The 23209-nt window shown below is 36.9% G+C and overlaps 1 protein-coding gene across 5 annotated transcripts in view; it reads left to right on the top strand.

Moving 5' to 3' along the window:
* Positions 1-23209, top strand: part of LOC137274457 (protocadherin-1-like) — a 45993-nt gene that overhangs the window by 5599 nt on the left and 17185 nt on the right. Inside the window, exon 1 of one of the 5 annotated variants that reach the window (XM_067807647.1) lies at positions 22994-23062. The exons of the other annotated variants lie outside the window; for them this stretch is intronic. The gene's annotated coding sequence lies outside the window, so the exon portion shown is untranslated. Of the gene's footprint in view, positions 1-22993; positions 23063-23209 lie in introns of those variants that run through there. 5 annotated transcript variants of the gene reach the window in all.

Below are 23209 nucleotides of genomic sequence, written 5' to 3'. Positions count from 1 at the left end.
GAACAAGACATTTATGACTGCAGAGACAAGCATGTACTTCATGTGACAGGAACTCAAAGGAATTCTTCCTCTGCACAAAAATGCCATTCTCATATAACACCTTGTAGTATCACTGCTTTACAAGATAGACAATTCTGACTTTAAATAGGATAAATGATTCTTGGTCTCTACGAGGATTCAAAGTTTATGAGTTAAATCTAGCAATGGACTCCCAGGAGTAATCAAGACTTGGAACCCCTTGAATACAGCCAAGTGAGAGGATGGCGTTGATATTAGTAAATTCAAGATAGATAAATAGGAAGATTAAATGTTCAATGGTGCTGGTTCAGGCAACACTTGGAATGAGAAATGGGATTAAGTGTAGAGTCTAAAGGGATGGGTGGCTAGATAGATGAGAGCCTATGCAAATCTTCCTTCTTTGGAAGCAATAACAATATATGTGGTTAAAGAGAACATTGTGATGAGATACTGGATCCACAAGTACAGAAGGGGCACTACTTGGGAGGGGGGATGTGTGTCTGGAGTCTGGAGTCTGCATTTTCCTTTTTGAGTTTGGGATGCTGAAACATGCTATGGCACAAGTAACTCAGATATCCTTCATGTTGTGGAATGAATTAAAATTGACGGTATCAGTTCATGAGTTTGTATTTTTCTTAGAAATCAGTGTGGGTATATTGTCTGTCTCACTCTCCCTTAACCGTATTATGTACACTACAGCAGATCCATTTCTGCAGTGCTGAAGCCCAAAATGAAGAAAGCATAGATTTTTACAGATTCTGAATTTCTCCTCTCACTGGGGCTCCTTTTCAATTTAAACTTGAATTATTTGTTTCTGCCAAAATTATATATATTCAGGGACTAAGTGTTGGTCTATGTGGGAGAGTGTTTGAGATGACTGTGTCTGTCGGTGTAGTGTGTGCAAAGACCTCACAGTGTGTCAACATAGATGTCTCTGTAGGCTTCAGCATAGTGAAATGATGGTGTCAGAGGTGCATCATGTTTCTTGGTATCTGGTGCTCTGTGTGTGTGTGCATAGAGGGGAGCTCTGTCTCTGTCTCACTCTCTCTCTCTCTCATTCTTTCTCTCCCTTTCTGTGACATTTGTGTGTATAACTGTGAGTGTGTGCGTGTGTCTGTGTGTGTCTGTGGCTTAAGATATGTAGTAGGGTAGCCTTGTGGTTAAAGTGTTCACTTGTCACTCCAAAGACCCAGGTTTGATTTCCCACATGGGTACAATGTGTTAAGCCTATTTCTGGTGTCGCTTGCTGTGATATTGTTGGACTATTGCCTAAAGTGGTGTAAAACCCAACTCACCCAGACGTGTGGCTGTCAGTTTCTTGATGTTCTTATGTGTAACTGTTTGTAAATGCTAGCCTATATCAGAGTTCATTCTTGTTTTATCTCCTTATGTTGACATGAATTTGACTATCAGAACAAAAATGGATTATCGTGAATGTGTGTCGATATCTGACACTGACCACCCAGAGACTGGCCATTGTACATACCTGATACAAACACACACAACATACACACAGCAGAACAACCCCAGAAGGTACCAAACAGAACAGTTCCTCTGTGTAATTACAGAACATGTATTTACAATGATGGAATGGAACAACTGTTCAAACACAGAAGCAGCTGATCGGAGCTATCACACTCAGACATAGCCTAGACATAGGCTTCAGCAGTTCATCATCATGAACACAAACTGCATCACGACATCATAAGATATATAATACAATGCCCAAAGGTGTATAAGACAGTATTGATACACTGAACAGACACAAGCAGGGATAAGTAACATATGTATGTATAGGGCTATGTGAAGGGCTGGTTGGTATTGATAGCTGAATTATTGATTAGGTTCCAGGATGTTGATTAAAGAAAACAGAAGGTGGTGCAATGAGATTAGTTGAGGCAGTAGAGATCAACAGCAGGGGGTTGTCACCATGTTGTGGGGTGAAAATGGTCTGCTGAAAGTAGTCAGGGTGTTGTTGAGACGAAGGTGGCTGGGGTGTTGTTGGAGATGAAGATGGGTTACTGAAAGGGGTCAGGGTGTTGTGGAGATGAAGATGACTGGGGTGTTGTTGGAGATGTTTAAAATGATGAAGATGTGTTCTTGGAGTACATGTTGGAATGTAGGAGATGTGGAATTGAAGGCAGTCAGGGTGAAAAACAATAAAGTTGCCTTAGTAAAACATAGTAATGTTGCTTAGACAAAACAGCAGCACTGTGATGTTAGAAATTAGTTATTGTCAAGGAATCTTTAACACAATATACTGTTGCATGGATCAGCTGGGCAAAATGATTACACCAGGTGTTAAGCTGGAGTGGATGAGAAAATACAGATAAAGGAATGGTCAGGTTGAGGCCAAGCACTTACCGTTTCAGAAAATATCTTTCCTTCAAGATAGACAGTTTCTGTTGAAAGGTAGGAAGATGCTGCTGATAAAAGGATTCAAACATGACTTTCACTTAAGGCATGCAGACATACTCAACTGTTCATGACCACCAGGTGTCATCATAGTAACATTACAGCTCTAACTCTGTTGAAATGCCAGTTTCTATTTTGTTTACCTGTGTGTTTTGATGTGAGCTAAACTACATGTGTCTTTCTTAATCATAATATATACTCAACACAAAAAGTTAACATTTTTGGTGATAAGTTTTGTGAAATTTTATGTACTTTTTATGAAATTCAGTTAAGGAGTAGGGTTGACATGACACTTAATTTTTGGGCAGAAATCATGGAATGGTCGGGGCATAGAAAAAGGGATTAGGGATCATTCATAACAAAACAATAACACAATTCATGTGTGCATGTATCAGGTCAGAAAGGATGTCTTGGATGAATTAGTGGAGATGATTTGATCTCTCCATGGACAGTGTCAAAATTAAAAACATACAAAACTACTAATTGATTTTGTATGTACCCTTTGAAGATACCATCAGTGCAGATTGATTAACCAGATAGGAGGTTGATTTGAAAGCAGCAGGGTGGGATGAGGGTAGAGATGGGGGTGAAAACAGGGGTGGGGTCAGTGAGGATGGTATACCATGGGGTCAGGATGAGCCTCTCCTCATCAAAGCAGTGGAAAAGGTAGCTGGGAGAATGGGGATGGAGGAACACAGAATCCCTATTGAATCCCCTTCCTCAGATGCTGGTAGGGGGTGATTTGGGGCCAGATATCAATGTGAGACTCTTCACCTTGTTACTTGAAATCTGCAAGCTACAAACAAAGAGTAGCTGTCTGTTTATTTGTGGACAGTGTTTAAGGGCAGGGTATCATGTTTTAACACATGGAGGTGTGCTTTGAACATATGGCCGACAACTGAGTGAACCTGGCCATTATCTCTCTGTAGCTCCAGAGGGACAATACAGGTTTATGCACCAAGGGGTTATCTTGATAGTAGAAACTTCAAACACTGAAATTCTATGACGTTTGTCTGGACTGGATCAGTGTTAGGCTGATCCTAGACTAACAGTGGTCATGAACTTACTTGACAGTACTTTATGGATTTCTAAATAATTCACAGAAACCCAGAGGTGTATCTGTTTGGAAAGTAACTTTTCTGTGAATTGGTTCCACATCAGAAATTCTCAGAAATACATGTCAGTCATGGTTTCGATAATAGCAGGTAAGTTAAGTTGATCTTTCATGTTTTAGGGTGATTTCACAATACACGATAACAGAACAATTCTGCTAGTTGGTTTATGTTTTCTCCGAGATTTTAGACAATGCAGAACAAACTTTATGAATAACAACTTATTTTATTTGTGAGAATGACATTTCAATACAGATTCTTGTATCGTTTTCAAGCATAAATTGAATAAAAGAAGTTGTTATCCATAAAGTTTGTTCTATATTGTACTTCCCTATATCTAAAATGTCATGCCAAGCAGAGATTTAAGACACCATATTTGAAGTAATTTGAAGTTTGGTGGTACAGTTAGGCAGTATGTAGGATAGAAGATAGTACTTCCTAAGTTGAACAACCACAGTGAGGATTTTACATGTATGTTCTAACTTGTTGCTCGAGTTAAAAAATTATACTTTTGGAAAAACAAAATTCAAAACATTTTTGTTTTTAAAATACCAGATCAGAGTCACCCTCAGGTAGATGTCAACATTCATCAGAAACTAATGCCGACAAAGATATTAAAAATCTCAACGGCAAAACTAACGGAACTAACACCTATTGTCAACACCTGTTACTGTTCACCTGTGCATGTTAATTATCAGCAATCTACAGGTGAAACACAAAATACCTTACAAGTGTGGCAGTACGCACTAATGTTAGACATTGAGAGAAAACCATGGGCACGATCACCGTCAATCTTATTTCCCCTAAAGCTCTGAGTGAAAGGTGAGATCCACGATTTTATCTTGAGACTGCTAATTTTTGTGTAAGCACTCCTTTGAGTTATACTGTTTACCTTCAGGTATTCTAACGAGTTTGCTGAGCAGATACAACAACAGCACACTTTGCACTTACCTGTCGAAATGCTGGTCAGGTGAAGGGTCAGCTACCCCATGAGAGGGTTTTGACTTCAACATTAAACTCGCCATGATCATTTGACGAAGGACACTGTGAATTATACTTGTATTAGGTTACCTCCAACTCAGAAAGAGACATTTAAGTGGCTTATTGGCAGTATTTAGACAACATATAAGTAGGGGTACTAAGTTAATATTGACATGTACCCAGCTTTGAACTAAAACTAGTACCTTTTATGAAGAATATGTGTTAAGTTTTATGTAGAATATTAGACATATAAAAGTAATCAACCATGAGGTTTAAATGGTACATCTGTTTATTATCAGATTTATACCAACATGTATATGTTAGAAAAGAAACAAAATATAAGAATGAAAATAACTGCTAATACTTTGAAAAATATATTTCCTGAAACAATCATTTGTGCCTAGACCTTATATATACTCTGAAGATTCCAACTTTAGAAGTAGTTCTTCCATAATTAAAAGTTTATATTTGAAATAGAATGCTAATGTTCTAATTAAAAGCACATTTACAGACCCATTCTGAAGACGAAGATCATGATATCTGCAAAGACTTGCGTTATATGAGCAAACAGGCCAGAATAAAGGTAATCAAGCAGACAATGCTGCCATTATCATGTGATGAACCTCACTATGGTATTATTATGTCTGCAGATGAAAGCTTCATCTTCCTCCAGTAGTGAATACCAAGATGGACTTATTACCACATGAATGACTGCCGTCTACCTTGTTTTATGATGATTGAAAAGAGAGAAGATACTATTGTCTGTCCAAAAGCATAATGGTTGATGTGTGATGATGAAGGTTACAATGAATAATCTTGTAAATATTCTTGCGATTTGAAGACCATAATGTGTCTCTGCTTTGAGGAGTTTAATCTAGTGATGTGTTTGAATGTTTGGCTTGTTTAAACTACCACAAGAACTCTTCAATGATTCTTGGTCTGTCAGGTACATTGATACCAGCGGTGCCCATGAAGACCCAGGTTAAAATTGGTCTTCAGCAACTCATGCTTGTCTTAACAAGTCACAAATGTAATCAGGTGGTCAGACTAGCTGACTTTGTTGACATGTCATTGTATCCTAATTATGTTCATTGATGCTCTTGCTGTTGATCACTGGATTCTTTGCTCAAAAAAAATTCTATTTACAGAACTATGACATATGGCAGAGATAAACAGCAGTTAGTATGTTGCCTTGTCGTTTTAGCAATATTTCAGCAATATCACACTGGGGGAGACAAGAAATGGTTTTCACAATTTGTACCCATGTGGGAATCAAACCTTTCGGCTTGATGAGTGAACACTTTACCAGCAAGGCTACTCAGTGTTAATATATCACACAGCACACACAATAAATAGAAAGTGACTGAGCATAAAGGGCTTATGAGTACAGATAAGGTAAACCAACCAAATACAATATATAGAAGAATCCAGTCTAATTGGTGTATGCAATTTTGAAAGCCTCAAATATCAGCATTAGCTGTATAAAAAGTTGATGACTAACCACAGACCCAAAGGTTTAGGATATCTCTTGCTAAGAATGACAAGCTGAATAGTGTGTTAGGGTGACAGAGAATACACATTTAGCATCTTGATGCTTTTTCTCTTGGTCTGTTTTTGACAGGGGAGCCTGTATGAAAGCCCTGGTGCGTCTTGCACAGACTTGATGGTAATTAGTGCTGTTTTATTGACAAAGCCACACCAGTCTCTTGTCTGTTGTTATTTAGCCTGATTACTTTGGCTTTCTGATTAAAGATGCACCACTTCCAAGCAGTGTGACTTTTGTCTGGTTAGTGCTAGTGGTTGGTTGTCCATGGGAACGAGTGTGTCCCTGATGGATATTGTCGTCTGCAGCAATCCCTGGAAGGTCTCCTTGAAACCTTGCTGTTGAAGGGTGTTTGCAACATCAAAGAATCTTGATGATCTGTTTCACTGCAAAGATGAGGTCACTTAAAGTCAATGCTAACATATTTGATATTATTGCCAGAATATAAATGCAGATGTCTCTGTTTGAGTACAAATATGATGATTTGTCATTTGTTTTGGAAAATATCAAAGCATCAGATCAGATTTGTTCAGAAAATTGTATTGATCCCCTGGTTATGTGTTTGACATATCCCTGAGAAGAAAGTTTATTATTTGATTTGATTGGTCTTGATGTAATGTGGCCTTACTAGTAAGAACATTAATTTTAGCTGATGTTTTAGCTGGGATGCCACTTTTGATTATTCAGAATGAGAATAGGTAATGTTTGGGAATTTGTTTCAAATGGCATCAAAAGTAATCACTCATTGTTTAAAGAACACCTGTAATAAGACATTGAAACTCCATTGTCCACCTTTAAAGCAAGACTGTAGTCATGGATCAAGGTCATTTGAACAAGACAAACCACAAGAGATGATGGCATTCTTGACAGGTGATGGATTCACGGGAGGGCTTGAACTGTTTCTTGGTTGTTACTTAATATGTTTTAGAGTCTAATGGCATCTTAATCCAACTAGACAGGTCTATGTTTAGTAATTGCAGTCCCAGGTCACAAACTTTTCAATTCAGACATGTGTGGAGGTTTGAAATGACAATAATTCACTTGAGACTTTATCCAAAGGACATAAATTTCCCAAAGTTTGACTTAAATTGAGAATTAATTAAGCTTGCTAAGCTGTTTTTGAAAGCAAGGTTTTGGTCACACTGAACACTGTGTTAGTCTGAGTGACCATAAGAGCTGACCCTTGTACCTTTAAATTGCCTTACAAAAGGAAGCGAGGCTACGAAAGGGTCAGTCTAGTCGGCAAGCTTCAGTTTTATAGAATGCTGTGTAGATTTTCTTTGAGACACATTGACATGGCAAACTAATGTAATGTGTTTAAATCTTTGATCTTATTTCTTTTATGCTTTCATTAGTTGAATACTGAGAAAGATGCTATGCACAGTAAGCATTCACTGTAAGTGAAATTTGAATTCTTAAAATGATGACATCATATCTCCCCCTTGTAGGGCCTCATTGAGAAGGTGCGATTCTGTAGCTTAGATAATGAGAGGGATGAACTGAGAAGTGTCACAGACAGTTGGCAAAATTATCAGGGGAAGGTAATTTGGCATCATGCTGATAACCTCGGGTGATAATTACTACGGTCTTGAAGACACAATACTTTCTCGTAAATAGTCTCATAATTCACAAGAACTCAAATCCTCAGTATACTATTCCGGATTGTCGATAATTGTTGTCAGTGTTTTCGCAACAACCGTGAAAGTTTATCTATCCTTAAAGGGATTACAGAATACAGGGTAAACAGTAATTAAGGTGATATAGCCTTTGGTATTGGCTGGTTTCAGGCTGAAAGTCTCTGATTCATCGACGTTTGACACTCCGCTAGTCAAACTTGGGGATAGCTGACTCTCCAAACCTTTGAAAGTAATTACATTTTCCTAAATAATACATGGAACAGCAGGGGCAATTTGTCACAGGATCAATGTTAATGACAAGTAATTGACAAAGTTTTAAGAGAGCGTTCTAAACTGTTTGATATCATTTTTTCCCATGAGCATGATCAAACCTTGTATGATGTCAAGGTTGAATGGAGCCCATTATTTTCGGAAATTTGAAGCGTTTTGAGATTTAGTCTGTCGTTATTATTTCAGGAAGTGTATTGCAATGTCATAACCACAGAAACAAGCTCTTCATTCTTTTTGCTTCATGACCGACTAGATCCTTGGAGGTATATGTATGAAGGTGTTGATTTAAAACCACAGAATTTCATTCCAATTGAAACTGCCTGGAAAGACGGTCAAGTGTATCTTAAAAAAATAAATAATACACTTGTTCAAGATGTATTTACCATGTATTACTCTCTGAAGACCTTCATGTTATTGACTCCTCCCTGAAGAAATTACAAGCAATCTTAAAGTTATTCCATGGTAGAAATGCCCCAGTGTCCCATGATGGGCATAAGACACCAACTAAAGTGTTTCAAATGAGTGAGTTAGCCAGTTTGTAATATAGCCAGCACCATGTTCATGAGAACAACGTGGAAACATCATTGGTAAAAGATGGCACTTGTGGTTACCCTGCAGGACATTTCACAGGAGGACAGTATCCATGTTAATTTGTGGTATTTAAGTTGGATTATGGAAGTACTAAAACAACAACAAAAAGTCAGACTAGTACAAGGAGCCATCCACACACATGACTGCATGGGGCAGCAGGAAAGGCTGGTGGTTAGAGTGTTCACTCGTCGCCCTGAAAACCAAGGTTCAATTCCCCACATGGGTACAATGTGTGAAGCCCATTTCTGGTATACCCCACCGTGATATTGCTGGAATAAAGCAGCATAAAACCATACTCACTCACTCACTCACTCACTCACTCACTCACTCACTCACTCACTCACTCACTCACTCACTCACTCACTCACTCACTCACTCACTCACTCACTCACTCACTCACTCACTCACTCACAGTGCATGCACTGGTGGATGTTAACATGAGTAGACAGGCTATCCAAATGCAATATTCTTAAGTTGCAACATTTTCCCCATGTTTGGCAATAATTTTTTCAGATCTATTACAGTGTGTCAGTCTGTCTCACAGTCCCATATATAATTTTCTTTACTGCCTGGCCATCCTTGCAAAATGTCAAAGCCATCAAAGCATGTCCAGATTTCCTCAAGTTCAGGTTCTGAATCAGCCAACTCACTGGGACTCCTTTTCACTTTAGATGGGTTTGTTTATTACCATTAAAATTATACATATTTAGGGACCATGAGCCAGTTTTAGGTGTAGGAGAAACCCAAAGCAATGCAGGTCAATGACATTACCACTTCAAGGATGGGAAAGGTGTTGACAACCAATGATTGTATTGAAAGTGTACAGTAAGTGATCACAACATTTGACCTGGCTGATTGTAGGTCATGGCACTCTGATGAAGATTGAATGGTCAAATTCACTGATTTGGAGATTAGCAAGGATTTTTATGAATGTGGATGGGGTTTTGTCACTTTTATTTATTGAATCACTTTTCATAAATGCCAAGGATTTTTACACTGGCCATACAGATTTGGCAAGTTCCTGTAATTTCAGATGGTTATGTTGCCAGAATATTGCTGACTGTCATAAACCACTCACTCACTTGAATTCTAGCCTTCACATTTAAAGCAGGTCTGAAATCCCAGTTTCTTAGTACTCAAAACTAATACATCAGCTCAATCCAATTATAACATCTACAAATAGATTTAAATCTTTGTTATTTTTTATTGGGTCTAACTTTCAAGCCTCAAAACCAAAGATCAACTCTTGAAGCAATAATATAAGTGCAGACATCCATGCAATGAAAAAACTTCATATTCTTTATTTGCATCTAATTAGCTGTTTATTATTGTAATTAATCCTTTAAGTGTATCGAGACTCCGAGTTTGTGTTGCCCTAAGTTAATGCTTGGTTGAACTTGGGTTCTCTTTGGCCTTGGGGCAATAACTGGCTTGATTAGAGCTTCGAGATTAGGACAGATATAGGTACTATATGTCTACAGTCTGAGCGCTGTATCGTGAAATACTGTCACAAGTTAGCTGATTCGTTGTTACCAAATAGATTTTCTAACCTTCCATGAGTGTTAGGTAATAATTATATCATATCCACTTTGTCAGTTTTGCTCATAACATTTATTTGCTTGAATAAAATCAGAAACCATCTATGCAGAGAAACATTGTGGTTTATGATGCATGAAAGCCTGCAATCTCTGCAGACAAACTCAATCATGTCAACCTACCAGTGCGTCAGAGATTGAGAATTCACCCATTTTTTTCGCCCTCAAGATGTCTATTTTCATCGTTTTTTTCCCAAGCTATTGTTAATATCAGACATATCTTCTGATGCTGAAGAGTTGATTTCGGGAAATAATCAAACATGAAAAATTGGATTAGCCATTCCATTTTGGGTATGAATTTTCAATGTTCAGGACCTAATATTGGAAGTCATACAGAACTTCAGGAAATCGATACAGTCCTATGAAACTTTTTTCAAATGAAGATATGAAAAAATGTTAACTTTGGGTTTTATACAAATACATATTTCCCTTACTTTCAGTCTGTTATTTTGGGGAGGGAGGGGGGGTGGGGGCTTTTTTCGCTGAAAGCTGGTAATTTGAATTGAGAACGTGGATGTGAAATATGTGAGTGATTTATGTGGACTTTGGTGTCAGCAGTTCATGTGGTACGGTCAGATTCCAAATATGGAATAACATGATGCATGGGTCAACCCTAACTATATGACTAATACCATTAGTTGAGATATGACTCTGGTATACGGATGTGACACTGACAGCGTTAGGATGCTCCTGATGATGCAAGCAATGGCTGACAGCTTGATCACTGCCCTGACTTCTGCTCAATAAGTTCAGCCCAAATTACACATCGTAAACCCTTCAGTGGAACAATGAGAGCAATAAAGCAATTACCAGATCATCAGGTCAGCTTGTACCCTTTGGCTCTGGGGCTCGCATCAGATCTATCTTTTCCTTTGTCTTCTTACAATAGATGTGAATTGGAATTTACTCTAAGCAAACCTCAGTCCACTATCAAGCATAGTCTACGGACTATGTGATGACTTCTTTGGCAGTTGACTTTGTTTGAAGTATGGTTCTGATTGCCCAGCAATTAATGGGTACCTGGTAGGATTGGATGACAATGTGACTGTTAACACTTCATATGCAGCTTGGGTTGTTGGGTAGTATATTCGTTGGGGAACTGAAAATGAAAATTGAGTGCATTCTGATCTCGCTATATTGAGTGCACTTAACTTTAATTTTTAGCTCCCAGAGGAATATGATAAAAAGAAGATGAAAAAAAGATTGGCTTGAAGTCAGCATTATTTCAGCTTACCTTTCCCAGATTCTCACATGACTCCAATATTCTATCAGTCAACTTTGCGTGGTTGAATATCCTCGTAGCCCTAGCCTTAAATGTCTTTTGAGTTCAACCAACCACCCTGTCTCTTCAGTGATTTTAAAGAACACCTTACGACACCAGCTTGTGTTACAACACCCAAGGCCTCAGTAGAGCATCATACAGTTTTTTGGTAGACATGTGGAGGATATTTTCAAATTTGACCAGTCACTGACCAAAATTATATCAAAGGCCCAAATTCCTATTTTGACTTGTATTGTATGCTCCCATGTTTTAGAGGTAAACAATTTATTGCCTTTGCATGTGTTTGTGATGAATCCCTTTCAACAAGTACTTGGTACCTTCATTATCTAATACCTGTCATGGAAATATATAGTCAGAATAATACAATCAACTAAGTTTTCAACTGATATTTCTTTCAAGTGTTTTAATTTTTAAATGTTGTAAACCATCACCAGGATTTAGAAATCAAAGATGAACAGATTTTTGTAGTATGTAAATCTTGTGTAAATTTATATGTATTGATTTTGTTCATTACACAAAGATGAAGTCATTTATAGGGTTGATTTGATGAAATTGGCTTGATGTTACCATACAAGAAGATTACACACCCCCGGGATATTACATACCACTCACAACATGTTTTTTGCCTTGGTTCAAAGCACATGTCAGTTTGACCTCAACAGAACTCAATGCCCCTTTTTCTCTCATCAGTTCATACTTCTTTTTCAATTTTCATCAAATTTTGATTCATTTTGTCCCTAAGTGAAAGACAGTTTTCTTCCAGGCAGAATCATCATTTGAGATGCTTGAATACCTTGCAATCTTAAACGAAAAATAAGTTTAAATTTGAAATGTTGAGAATTAAAAATTTGACAGATCTTTGAGTACTCTGGTTTCATCGGTCAATTATCACTTTAGCTGCATGAATGCTTACGACACGAAAAATGCCTCCAAGACATCTGTTTCATTTGTTTTTTCACCAATCAAACCAAGATCTCTGAAGTTGTCTTGCTTTTTACAAGATGGCTCTTTTCAAAGGAAAAATTGATTTTTACACTTTGTCTTTATTCTTTCATTAACTTTATTCTGCCTGGATGATCATGCAGAGTAGAGAGGCATTACACTCTCGCTAAATTAGATGTAAAACCAACCTAATATTCGTAAACAAGACATGTTTAGAGCTAAGGCTTTTACCCAAGATGCATTTTAAAGCTTCAGAAGATGTGAGGTCATTGTTTTGGACCAAAGGATAAAGAGGTGTTCCTTGACTTCAACTGGTTGGGAAATTTAAAAAGACAAATGGATTTGGAAACATATGGTTAGGTTTTCGTTATTATTTCACAGAGGTACATATGATTTCAAATTGTATTAGCAATGTCACAAAGCTCAGATCTGCAGTGATTGGTTGTCTTATTTGATGTCATGTGATCATGCTGAATAAATGTTTTTGTATGCATGTATGCAACATTTCATTAATATTTCTTTCTTTCATGGAATAAGATATGAAAGGCACATTTCCCTAATAGCAGAACAGTGACAACAGCTACAATTAAAATGATGTGCTTGAAAGACAGAAAAGTTGCTTCTGCACAATTGCATCTAGAAACACTCTGTTTCTTGATGATATTTGGGTCTCCATTTCAGTCTTGAATTACGCATATTCATTCCTCAAAAAGTTAACTCTTTAATGATGTAATTTGGACTAGTTGGATAAGGCCTGCCAAAACTTTCAATGTCTAAATGGGAATTTTATGAATAGTCTCACTGAAGGTTTTGTGTGTCTTGAATTACAGTGTGTCATAAACAAGCTATAGAATATCTTACTTTCTTCAAATGATCATTGTTGTGCAATGGATGATCAAGTTGGATGCAATTACAAGTTAAGAAATATTCAAGCAAGCGACATCTGTGAAATGATTCATACACCATTGTAGGATGTTGTTTTTAAACAAATGAAATGTTGGAGAAGATAGATATCATTATCTCATACACAGAAGTGATGTTTATTTCCAGATCTCCAGAATAAGACATTTAGAATGCTCGAGGGGGGGGGGGGGGGGGGGGGGGGGATATAAATTATTGGAGCTACAGCTGTAAGTGTTGCAGAAAACCATAACACTAATTGAAAGTGACAAAAATGAAAAATGACTACATTTCAAACACAGGAAACACAAGGACTACATGACTTTCAACATCCTCAGGGGCCAATCAATTTAGGGTGTCAAAATATGATGCAAGGTGTTGCAGTAGCCTCCCTTGATAATAGGAAGTTCCCCAAATGGCCATTGACAGAGACCTGATAAATTATGACACACCACACCAAATGAACATCCCCTAAATCCTATCAAAAGCATTTTACGCCAATCTGGGCATGGAGGGCCAAGAGGCATCCTCGTCAAATCTAAGATCGCTTCAGCTGACTGTGACCCCAGGCATGGTCGCTCAGGTGGAAACAGCTTCCTGATTTTAGTATCAGGTGTAGGGCTTGACTTAGGAGAGCATCATTTGGATTCTAACTGTGAGCAACTGTTTGCTTCTTTAATCTACTGTCACATGAGTGGATCTGGAAGTTTTTCTGTGTTTTGGAAGGATTTTTCACTTGATTCACACAAGGTATGTTGTGTATTGAAACTTTGATGCTGTGAATTGGAATCAAATGGATTTAATGTTGTGGAATATTTGTTAAGGTTTGTGGTTCTGACTGATTGGTAAGGTTTTTGATGGTATGGCTGGTATTAAAGTTCATTGCTGTAATTGTTTGACTTTTGATTTCAATTACATTTTACATGATACCTTCAGCTTCACATATTCGAACTGTTGTGTAGTAGCTTTCAGGCAGATGTGTTGTGATTTATTTAAAACTTACTGCATGTATGCAAACATTTTTATTAATGTTCATTGTCAGATTTAAATCTGAATGCAAGGTCAGAGAGTAGATGATAGCAACTTACAGAATAGTCGTTGTTTTTGACCAAATTGTTTTAATTACCTTCTCTCTGTGTGTGAGTTAAAATTTTGTATGAGATAGATTTCACTTTCAAACAAGAATGAATGGCAGAACACAGAGCTGAAGTAAATAATGTAGCACAAATGACAGTTTCAGAATGCATTCTTTTGTATGAACAATTACTAAACAGGCAGTCTGTCAATCAGTTTCTAAATAGATCAGAAGCAGAACTAATCTTTGTGATATGACTTATTGTGTAATCCATCTGCAGTCACAGTTTTCACATTTTCATACCAATTCCCCACATTTTTGGCCTTCAGTTGAGATGCTATTATGAAACTGATTTGTTGTTTTGTGAAATAGACCCACCCACCCCTTCTATTAGCACACTGACGTGAAAGCATGAATTCTGTGAGTGTTGTTTCAGCTGTTAGGATAAAATGGACTACTATTCTGAGATGTTTGTTTCAGTTTCACAAAACCACTTAAAGCATATGTGTAGACCTTCTAGTGATTGTTAGAAGTTTCAGGATTAGGATAAACATTCAGATCCAATTGTATATTTCAACCAGAACAGAATAAACAAAGAAATGTACCAAAATGTATTTCTTGAAATTATTAACAGAAAGGTGTATTATGATAGACAGCACAGTTTTCGGGAACATCCCTGATGTACAAATTTCAACATATATTGTACTATCTTAGCATGGTTTCAAGTCTGTGACAAACATGTAAATTGAGTAGGTTTGACATCTATGTGTTAGATACTGCCAACCTTGGTGTGTTGTTATGGAAAATGTATGTTTCTATTTTGCCTTAAATTGACATCTATTGTCTTTACTGAAGACATCAGTGATTTGATAATTGAAGGAGTACATGTGTTGTCTTAAGGAATTGTGGCCAATGATTGACAGGCTGGTTGTGTATATCAACAAACTTAAAGTCTGGAACTGACCTAATGTTGTGGTAATGGCTGATTGTTTGTTTGTCTGCCTAATTCCTTGCACACAGTGATAATGACTTTAAATTTGTTGTGCAAACAAAAATTGTTTTCTTGAATAATTTGTCACAGTCTCCCCAAAGAAAAGGCTGTCAGAATCTATCATGGCTGGTTCTTGATCATTTTAAAAATTATCACATTCCAATTGAGTATGTTTGATGGAAGTTGACTTTGATTAAAGTAAAATAAAATGTGACGTCCCCATAGAGAGAGTATGCAGCATCTCAGTCAGAAGCATTTTTGTTCATAAATTGTCATGGTTTCTCCAATAAGTTCAGACATTATAATAATGACACTGGACGTTTACAAAGAACATCATGGATAAAAACTACTGTTATGGACCAGAAATTTATTGAATGTTACTTGTGTTCCCATATTTCTTTTGTCAGTATATTGATAACATTTTCAATATTTATATATATTTGGGTTACTTGTAATTCAAAATGTCCTGTCCTTTCAAGTATTTTCTGTTATTTGTATGCAAGAAATTTAAGTTTTACAGATTATGATACAACATTGAATGTTTATGAAACACCAGTAAAGGCCTAACAATCACCAACATTACATGAACTTGAATTTCACACAGCTTGTCAAGTGACCAGCTATCAGATGATGGTGATCAACATTCCCCCATAATTGACAGGTGCTTGTTTCAGGGACATAGACATGGATCCCTAATCAGCTGATATGATCAGCTGCCATACAGGCTTGTCTATGGTGATAATGTAGATAGTTCTAGACAGTAAAGTGTCCTGTAACATGTCAGTGGTGATGTGTACATGGTAACCAAGACTCTTTATATGGCCAGCCTGGATACATGTGAATTTATAATACATCCACAGTAACTTGGGATTATCTTTGGGATTTCCATTGCTCAAGAGGGTCAATGTTATTCAGATGAAATCCACTTGGTCAAGGTTGGCCAGTCATTGCTCAAGATGTCCAATTTTGTTCATATGAAACATAAAGAACCAGTTGTAGTTGACCATTGCTGGGTGGCAAACTTGTGTTGCTAAAAGTGGAGTTAAACCATACTGACTCACTCACTCACTCACTTCTGTTACTGTATCTATGTAACTATTGCAGTGAATTAAAAACAAATCTGACTTTTTCAAATGCAAGTAACAATTTTTGGGCTTATTTATTGTGGCTGCCATATAACTTTTATTTTATGACATGCATTAAATTATTTTTTAGACTTGTTTTAATCAAGTAGAATTTTAAAGGCTGTAGTATCAAGTTCATCACTGATTTTCAGTGTACACTGCCTAAATTTTTTCACTGCTGTTTGCCTTTTACACTCAGTAGAATAAGCTTCACGGGTAATCAAGAACAGTTATTTTCTGGTGTGGAAGTTGTTCATCTGTAAATTGTTATCCTCCCTTGCTGCTCCAGCTTCTATAATACCTCTCAAAGAAGCTGTATATTTTGTCCTAAAACCTTAAGAACCAAAGAAAAGAAACATGTCTTAAGACGAAAGTCTACAGCAATCATAAACAATTGTACTTTCATCAGTGTGTTTCTGTGCTTCTTCATCTCAAAATACAAATAATCTACCCATAGAAAGACTGTAAGAAAACACTTTCAATTGAAGCTAATTTCCTTGGTTTATCCACCTCAGTATCGAGACTTATAATCTTCTGAATTACATACTCCAAGGTTTAGAAGAAACTTAAAGTTCATTAACATAATTCACTGTGAGCTTAACCCACCAGTAGGTAGAGAGCATACCTAGAGGGTTAGGTACCCTAGACTTGATCCCTGTTGGAAATACATGAGTAAATAACACTGGTAGGCATAACACATCCTGTTCTTTAACACCATATCAATGGGGATTCGAAACCATTGTCACAGTACCTGAACTTCCTTAGAAAGAACAGTGCCCTTAAGAAAACTCATTTGTCTAATTATGTACAAACACATGATTCTCTTTATCAAGAGACAATGACCCTGCTTTCAAAAATCTAAGTAACTGGAAGATTGCATTGATAAAAATCAAGTAGCCATGAAAATTGTATTAAGAAGCAAAGCAAACAGGTAATTTACCTCTGAAGACAATAGACAACAAGCAGAGGTTTACCTGTACAGGTGGGTTAAGTTAACAAGACTTTCGTTTTCACACCCTCCGACAGGTAGCTCTTTTCTTAATCACTGTGTGGTATAGGTAAGTTGTCTGTCAGTCTATTGTTTGTATTGGGGACATGTACCCGTTACCTGTGGCTATTGTTTTGGGGATTTACCTGAGTTGGCTGATGAGGGGTGACAGGCTACCTGATTTTCTCACCTACTCCTAATTGATGCGGTATTTGATATAAGGATGAGTGTCAGTAGGGATGGTGGTATAAGATGATTTGACACAGGAGCTGATGTATCAGTTTGTATCAGGAGGGAACAGAGCGGAGTGATGAATCAAGGGCAATGATATGTTTGTGGTGTTGGGATATATACAGGTAGGTGAATACATGAAGTATTGACACTGACAACACGCACAGAGATAGCTTTTAAATCATTTGGCTAAAGATATTTGATGTAATACCCATGAATCTTTGCATGAAGTGTAAGCATTAAAATAAAAATGTAATGTCAAGCTTGTCTTATTGATCTTGGTAAATTTGTCAAACTTGTCTATCATTAATAACTTGATAATATCTTTAACATGTGATGACATAAAAAATGAAAATGTCTTTTCAAGATGGTAAAACATTCTTTGACGTGAACTTAAAACAAAAACTGAAAACACTTAATTTGGGATTGACACTATTTGGCAACACGATTTAAATCTGTATCGATTTTCTGACACGACAATCCAATGAAGGATCCTAAGCCGTCATTATTTGTTATGTAAGAATTGATTTTGTGGCACAAGATGCACTTGTCAAACTGAGGTATGGATGATCAATGCAGAAATTATGCAAGAAAGTTGTGAGTCAACTTGTCAGCAGGATATAATTGTTTGGACATTGGTCAGCTGCCATCGAGAGGAATCTAAATCAATCGACTGTTGATACCCAGATGGCCATATTGATATCATGGGACAATACGTTGATAATTATGAAAACATGCATTGATATGTGTCATAATCATGTTTGATGGAAGGACAGACTTCAATATAGGTCTCATTTAGTGAATAGCATTATTGATATAACAATGTTTCAAATCATTCATATTCTCCAATGCAAAACTTTTTTAGGAAAATAATTCAACTTATAGATTCATATATTATTGAATTATTTTCTAGCATAGTTGGAAAACCAGCCTGAAAAATGTGTAGTGGAATTAAATGTTTTCATGCTTTTATTAACATCAAACTTTCTTTTTATTTCTCCTTTACTATATATGATGGAAGTTAGAAAAATCAATGCTAAACAGTTTAAAGTGTCACATTTTGTTGTTTGTGAGTTTTTTTCATGCCATTCTGAAATCCGCAAATTGATTCAATGCATTTATCGTTTATGTCAGGAAAGGGTTTTGTTAATGATTCATGTGGGTGCGATGTTTGATTTTCTATACGCTTGATCATGACCTCATAACTTGGAATTCGTAAAGTATGATAAAATAACATGTTCACATCAAATGTATTATATTTTTGCTTATTGTCATTGTAGGTCAAAGTCAATGCCATGTTAAATCAACAGTTTAGTTACAAAATGATGCCTGACTGAATGGAATCTAAGTGTCTGTCCAATCATAGAAAAGAGTGATGCAAAAGATACTATGCTTTTCCTTTTCGTTTACAAAACTGTAAAACTTGTCACATATATTAAACAAAATGTATACACACTGATCAGAACAATATATTATTATCACAGAATAAATTACCCAAACATTTTCTAGATAAGGTAATTTTCAAAAAAGCTGAATTATCTGACAATCGTGGAAAACTGTGTTACTTAGATTTATCTGATCACAGTAATTTCATCCGGAGCATATGATTTGTAAGTAATAATCATAAAAGAATTTGATATGAGATTCTGTGTAATGTAATCACTGCACTTTTCTACACAGAATAGCAAGAACAAGGTCTTATGATCATTAGCCGGCAGTAGAAATCACAGCTTGAATGTACACTTTAAGTATTCATACCCACAATCCTCTCTTTATTATTGATAAGTCTGGAGATCGTGGATCCAACAAGTTTGTGTCAAATTTCAGAGAAAATCTATGAAATTGTCAGGTATAACATTTCTTCAGTTTGACTTATACTTGTTTTACATGTATATTTAATTGAGATCTTTTACAAGCTATTTGAAATGATCAGTCAGTGATAATTCTATCTCCTATCCCATGACCCTTGCTATTTAAAAAATCATAGGATGGTTCGATGTTCTCAAGGGCTGCTGTATTGTCATATTTCTTTAAATCTTTTGGGAAAAGATAAATGTGTAATAACTTTTCTTGTCAATGTTTGAAAAGGTTTTGTTAAATAATCATGGTTCATTGTATATTGGCATTCTCTTGAAGACTACGAGAAGACTAAAACTTGAAGACCAATCTTCCTGTATGATGTACAATTGTAAAATATTTGATGAGTGTAGCTTTGAGAATCTGGTGGTATGTGAGGGTAATGGTATCTGTAGGTAAGGGGTGTCATTTCATGCTCACTATAGAATTTCAAACAAAGGTGGCCAGTGCAAGGAATCTTGGTTTCACACTGGACAATTTAGGTTGATTTAGGGCTTCACAAATTCCTCCTTTGTCATTAAAGAGACAAGTCAAGCTGGGATGTGTAAGTATAAGGGTTTGAGAGAATTGTTATTGAAAATTATATCCCTGCTCGAATCCAGAAGGATTGGCAGGGCTTTTTCTGAGTGTTGGCTTTCAAGGAGTGAAGGTCTCCTTTTACAAGTGCGTGAGTCGGGAATCGTAATTTTTGTGTTCATGAAGCAGAAAATGTTTATGTTGGTGTGATTGCTTTGACTTAAGATAGTTTATGAGTGGAAGTAGTTGAAAGATTGTAATCGGTTTCACAAAAGTCAACAATCTATCTGTCAGATTAGTACTGACACAGTATGTTGTCATGTAGAGCAATTGATGAAAATTGCTTTAAATTGCATCAGTGAAGCCTCAGTGTGCGAATCTATCATTGCTTATCACGGAAACCTTACAGACGTGTGTACAAGCAGGGACAATTTCTCTTCTAAATAATTCATGTTCGAGGGGCTGTTATTACAAGTTTGGTTGTCCTCTTGGCCTCTTCAAAATAATGCCAGGAGTATTATCATCCAAATTCGTTGGTCTGTCTTGAGACATGTGGCAAGTTTCAAACTAAACTCTTGCTGCATGGCTCCATTCTAAAATAGCCCTGGTTTGTGATAAGGGCATGATAGCACCTCCTGTATACCACCTTAACAAAAGTTATTGAATCTTCTCAAAGAAATTCCTCCGCTCCTAGTCAACCAGACACAACTGCGAGTTTGTAAAAGTGGAATATTACCGGTGTCAGTTTCCTCTTTCCCCCACCCCAACCCTCTACCAACCTGACAGAAAGCTTTGTCTAATCTGTTCAGCTAATTCTACCTGATTCTACAGATACTACCAGCTCAACTGAGGTATTATACCTCCAAATTTGTTTCCATATCATGCTTGTAACTGGTTCAGCAATCATTAAGTCCCGATAATTGCTGCCAGCTAAGCCTTCTCGTCTGTCCACTATTCATATCTTTAACACGTCTTACGACACTCAGCTTTGATAAGATTCATTGGTCTTTTTAAGAGGGCCTTGTAAAGTTGTAGGTATAATGTCTACTCAAGGAGCAAGTATTGTGTATGGAGTCGCCTCCCTTGGCCCCCTGTGGTTTTGACCACCAGGCTGTCTTTGTGGTGACCGTCTGCTCCACCCACTCAAGTTGAACCTTTCACTGTGAGGATGTCTTGAACATTTGTCGATGGCCAGATATTTTTGCAACCTCTGAACTGTAAGGGGGTGACAGATTATCTCAGAGGTAAAGCTTATCTGACCCCTATGGGCTTTTGAACTTGGGCAGGCATTGAAAACTTTACCACAAATTGTCCATTATTTTGTGGACACAATTCAGGAGACTTAAAGGCCTGATGGGCATCAGAGTAGACACATCTTGTGTACAAGGACTACTGTTGACACTCACTGCTCATGGTTGGTAGATTTTGTTGTGGGTATTTTTTCAAATCCATTCTTTTCATGGATAGTACTACTGATGGAACAGTTTGTGCGTGAAACTTTGCACGGTTTGGATGAGAGTTATGGGAAAATACTGAAGCACTGTTTACCACAAATAACAATAATTTATTTGGTTATTTTATTCTTCAATATGTTTTTATTGTTTGGTTAAAAATAAAAAATGAAGCATATATCTTAACTCAGTGAGTATGTTCTGGATTATTTTCCCTGGTGGCAAAGAATTCCTTTCAAAAAGGAATTTAACCAATGTATGCTTTTTTAACTGGACTTTGTTAAGGATCAAGGAAGTTAGCCTGGGAATTTCAATTTCATTACTGTAAGTGAAATTCAAAGTGATGGAAAATCAATACTGTGACCTTTGCAACCATTGTCTTGTGCGGACCAGTGTATTTTGACAGAGAGTGCAAAGCACGTAAAAGCAAACACTTAAAATCACATTCTAACTGAGTGCTATTACAACAGTTTGTTGACTCTAATTAGGTCAAGGTGTGATAAGCAGGTGTTAATGATGTCCTAATTACTCTAATTAAGACAGACTGATGACTTGAGGTGTGACAACATTTGTCAGACCATTGTCTCAAACCTAATCAGTTACTGGTTACTGGTTAAAGAAAACACTACTCCGCATGAATGACACAATTTGAAACTTAATTGCAGTCGGACAGGTGAGTTCGTTTCTCCTACAAAAATAAAGCATTTGATCAGTAGACCAGACAGAAATATGAAGTTATCCCCCAAATTGAAATTGTTAAAGATATAATGAAAACAATATTTCCAGTGTTATGTGTTGTTATGAATGCCTGTCAGAATGTAATCTAACAGTTTAGCTGTTATGAGTGATTATATCAGTACAGGTAAAGAATGTACAAGAAAGGAACCTGGTATTGTTCATTTGAAAAGCATTCTGGATCAGAATGTGTAGCACTGTAGCTGTGAAGGATTACTCCATTCGTCTCTGATAATATTACTTCATCAGTTAGCAATGTCATTCTCACCACTTAACAGGTAGTCTACTTGCTAATTAATTGTCAAAGCCATCATGTAGTATCATTCAACCTGGACAGCAACTCAGGTGACAGAAGCCATTTTCTCATCACTTTGATGTCGTTACAGGTAGCTAAACTGTTAAAACAACATGGGCACAGTTTACTAGTCAGGTCAGATTAGGTCTAGAACACTTCTCACTTTCTGTGAAAGAGCTATTAATTGTTATGACAGTACTAAATGCCCCTCTTACACGAGCTGTTTGTTAAGAAAACATACTTGAAGTGGTCACTATAAAATGTATTGTCTCCGAACCCCAAGTTTGAACAACACTAAGAGAGCAATAATGGCAGAGCCCATTTATTGCGTTAGGCCAATCTAACACCAGTTCCCTATCGGCAGCCAGGACTGTTAGAGGCGTAACGACAGGCTTGAGTGCTTTAAATCTCAGCTGTAAATATTGGGGTAGGACTGTGGGCTGCATCATTCATGGTGTGGGGGCATTTGTGAAGGCTTCTCTCTACATCCCTGGGACAATTTGGCAGAATCTGGTGGAGTTATTGCAATATATTTCAATGCTGCAATTCATTTGGCGTGTAAGACTTAAATTGCTGTACTGCATGAGGAGTTTTTTGTCAGTTAGGATTGATTTATGCACTTTTTATTCATTTATGTGTGTGTAATTGTATTTATTCATC

The sequence above is a fragment of the Haliotis asinina genome, chromosome 2 (genome assembly GCF_037392515.1).
Source record: "Haliotis asinina isolate JCU_RB_2024 chromosome 2, JCU_Hal_asi_v2, whole genome shotgun sequence".
Classification (NCBI taxonomy): Eukaryota; Metazoa; Mollusca; class Gastropoda; order Lepetellida; family Haliotidae; genus Haliotis; species Haliotis asinina.
This window is presented reverse-complemented; position numbering and strand designations above follow the sequence as displayed.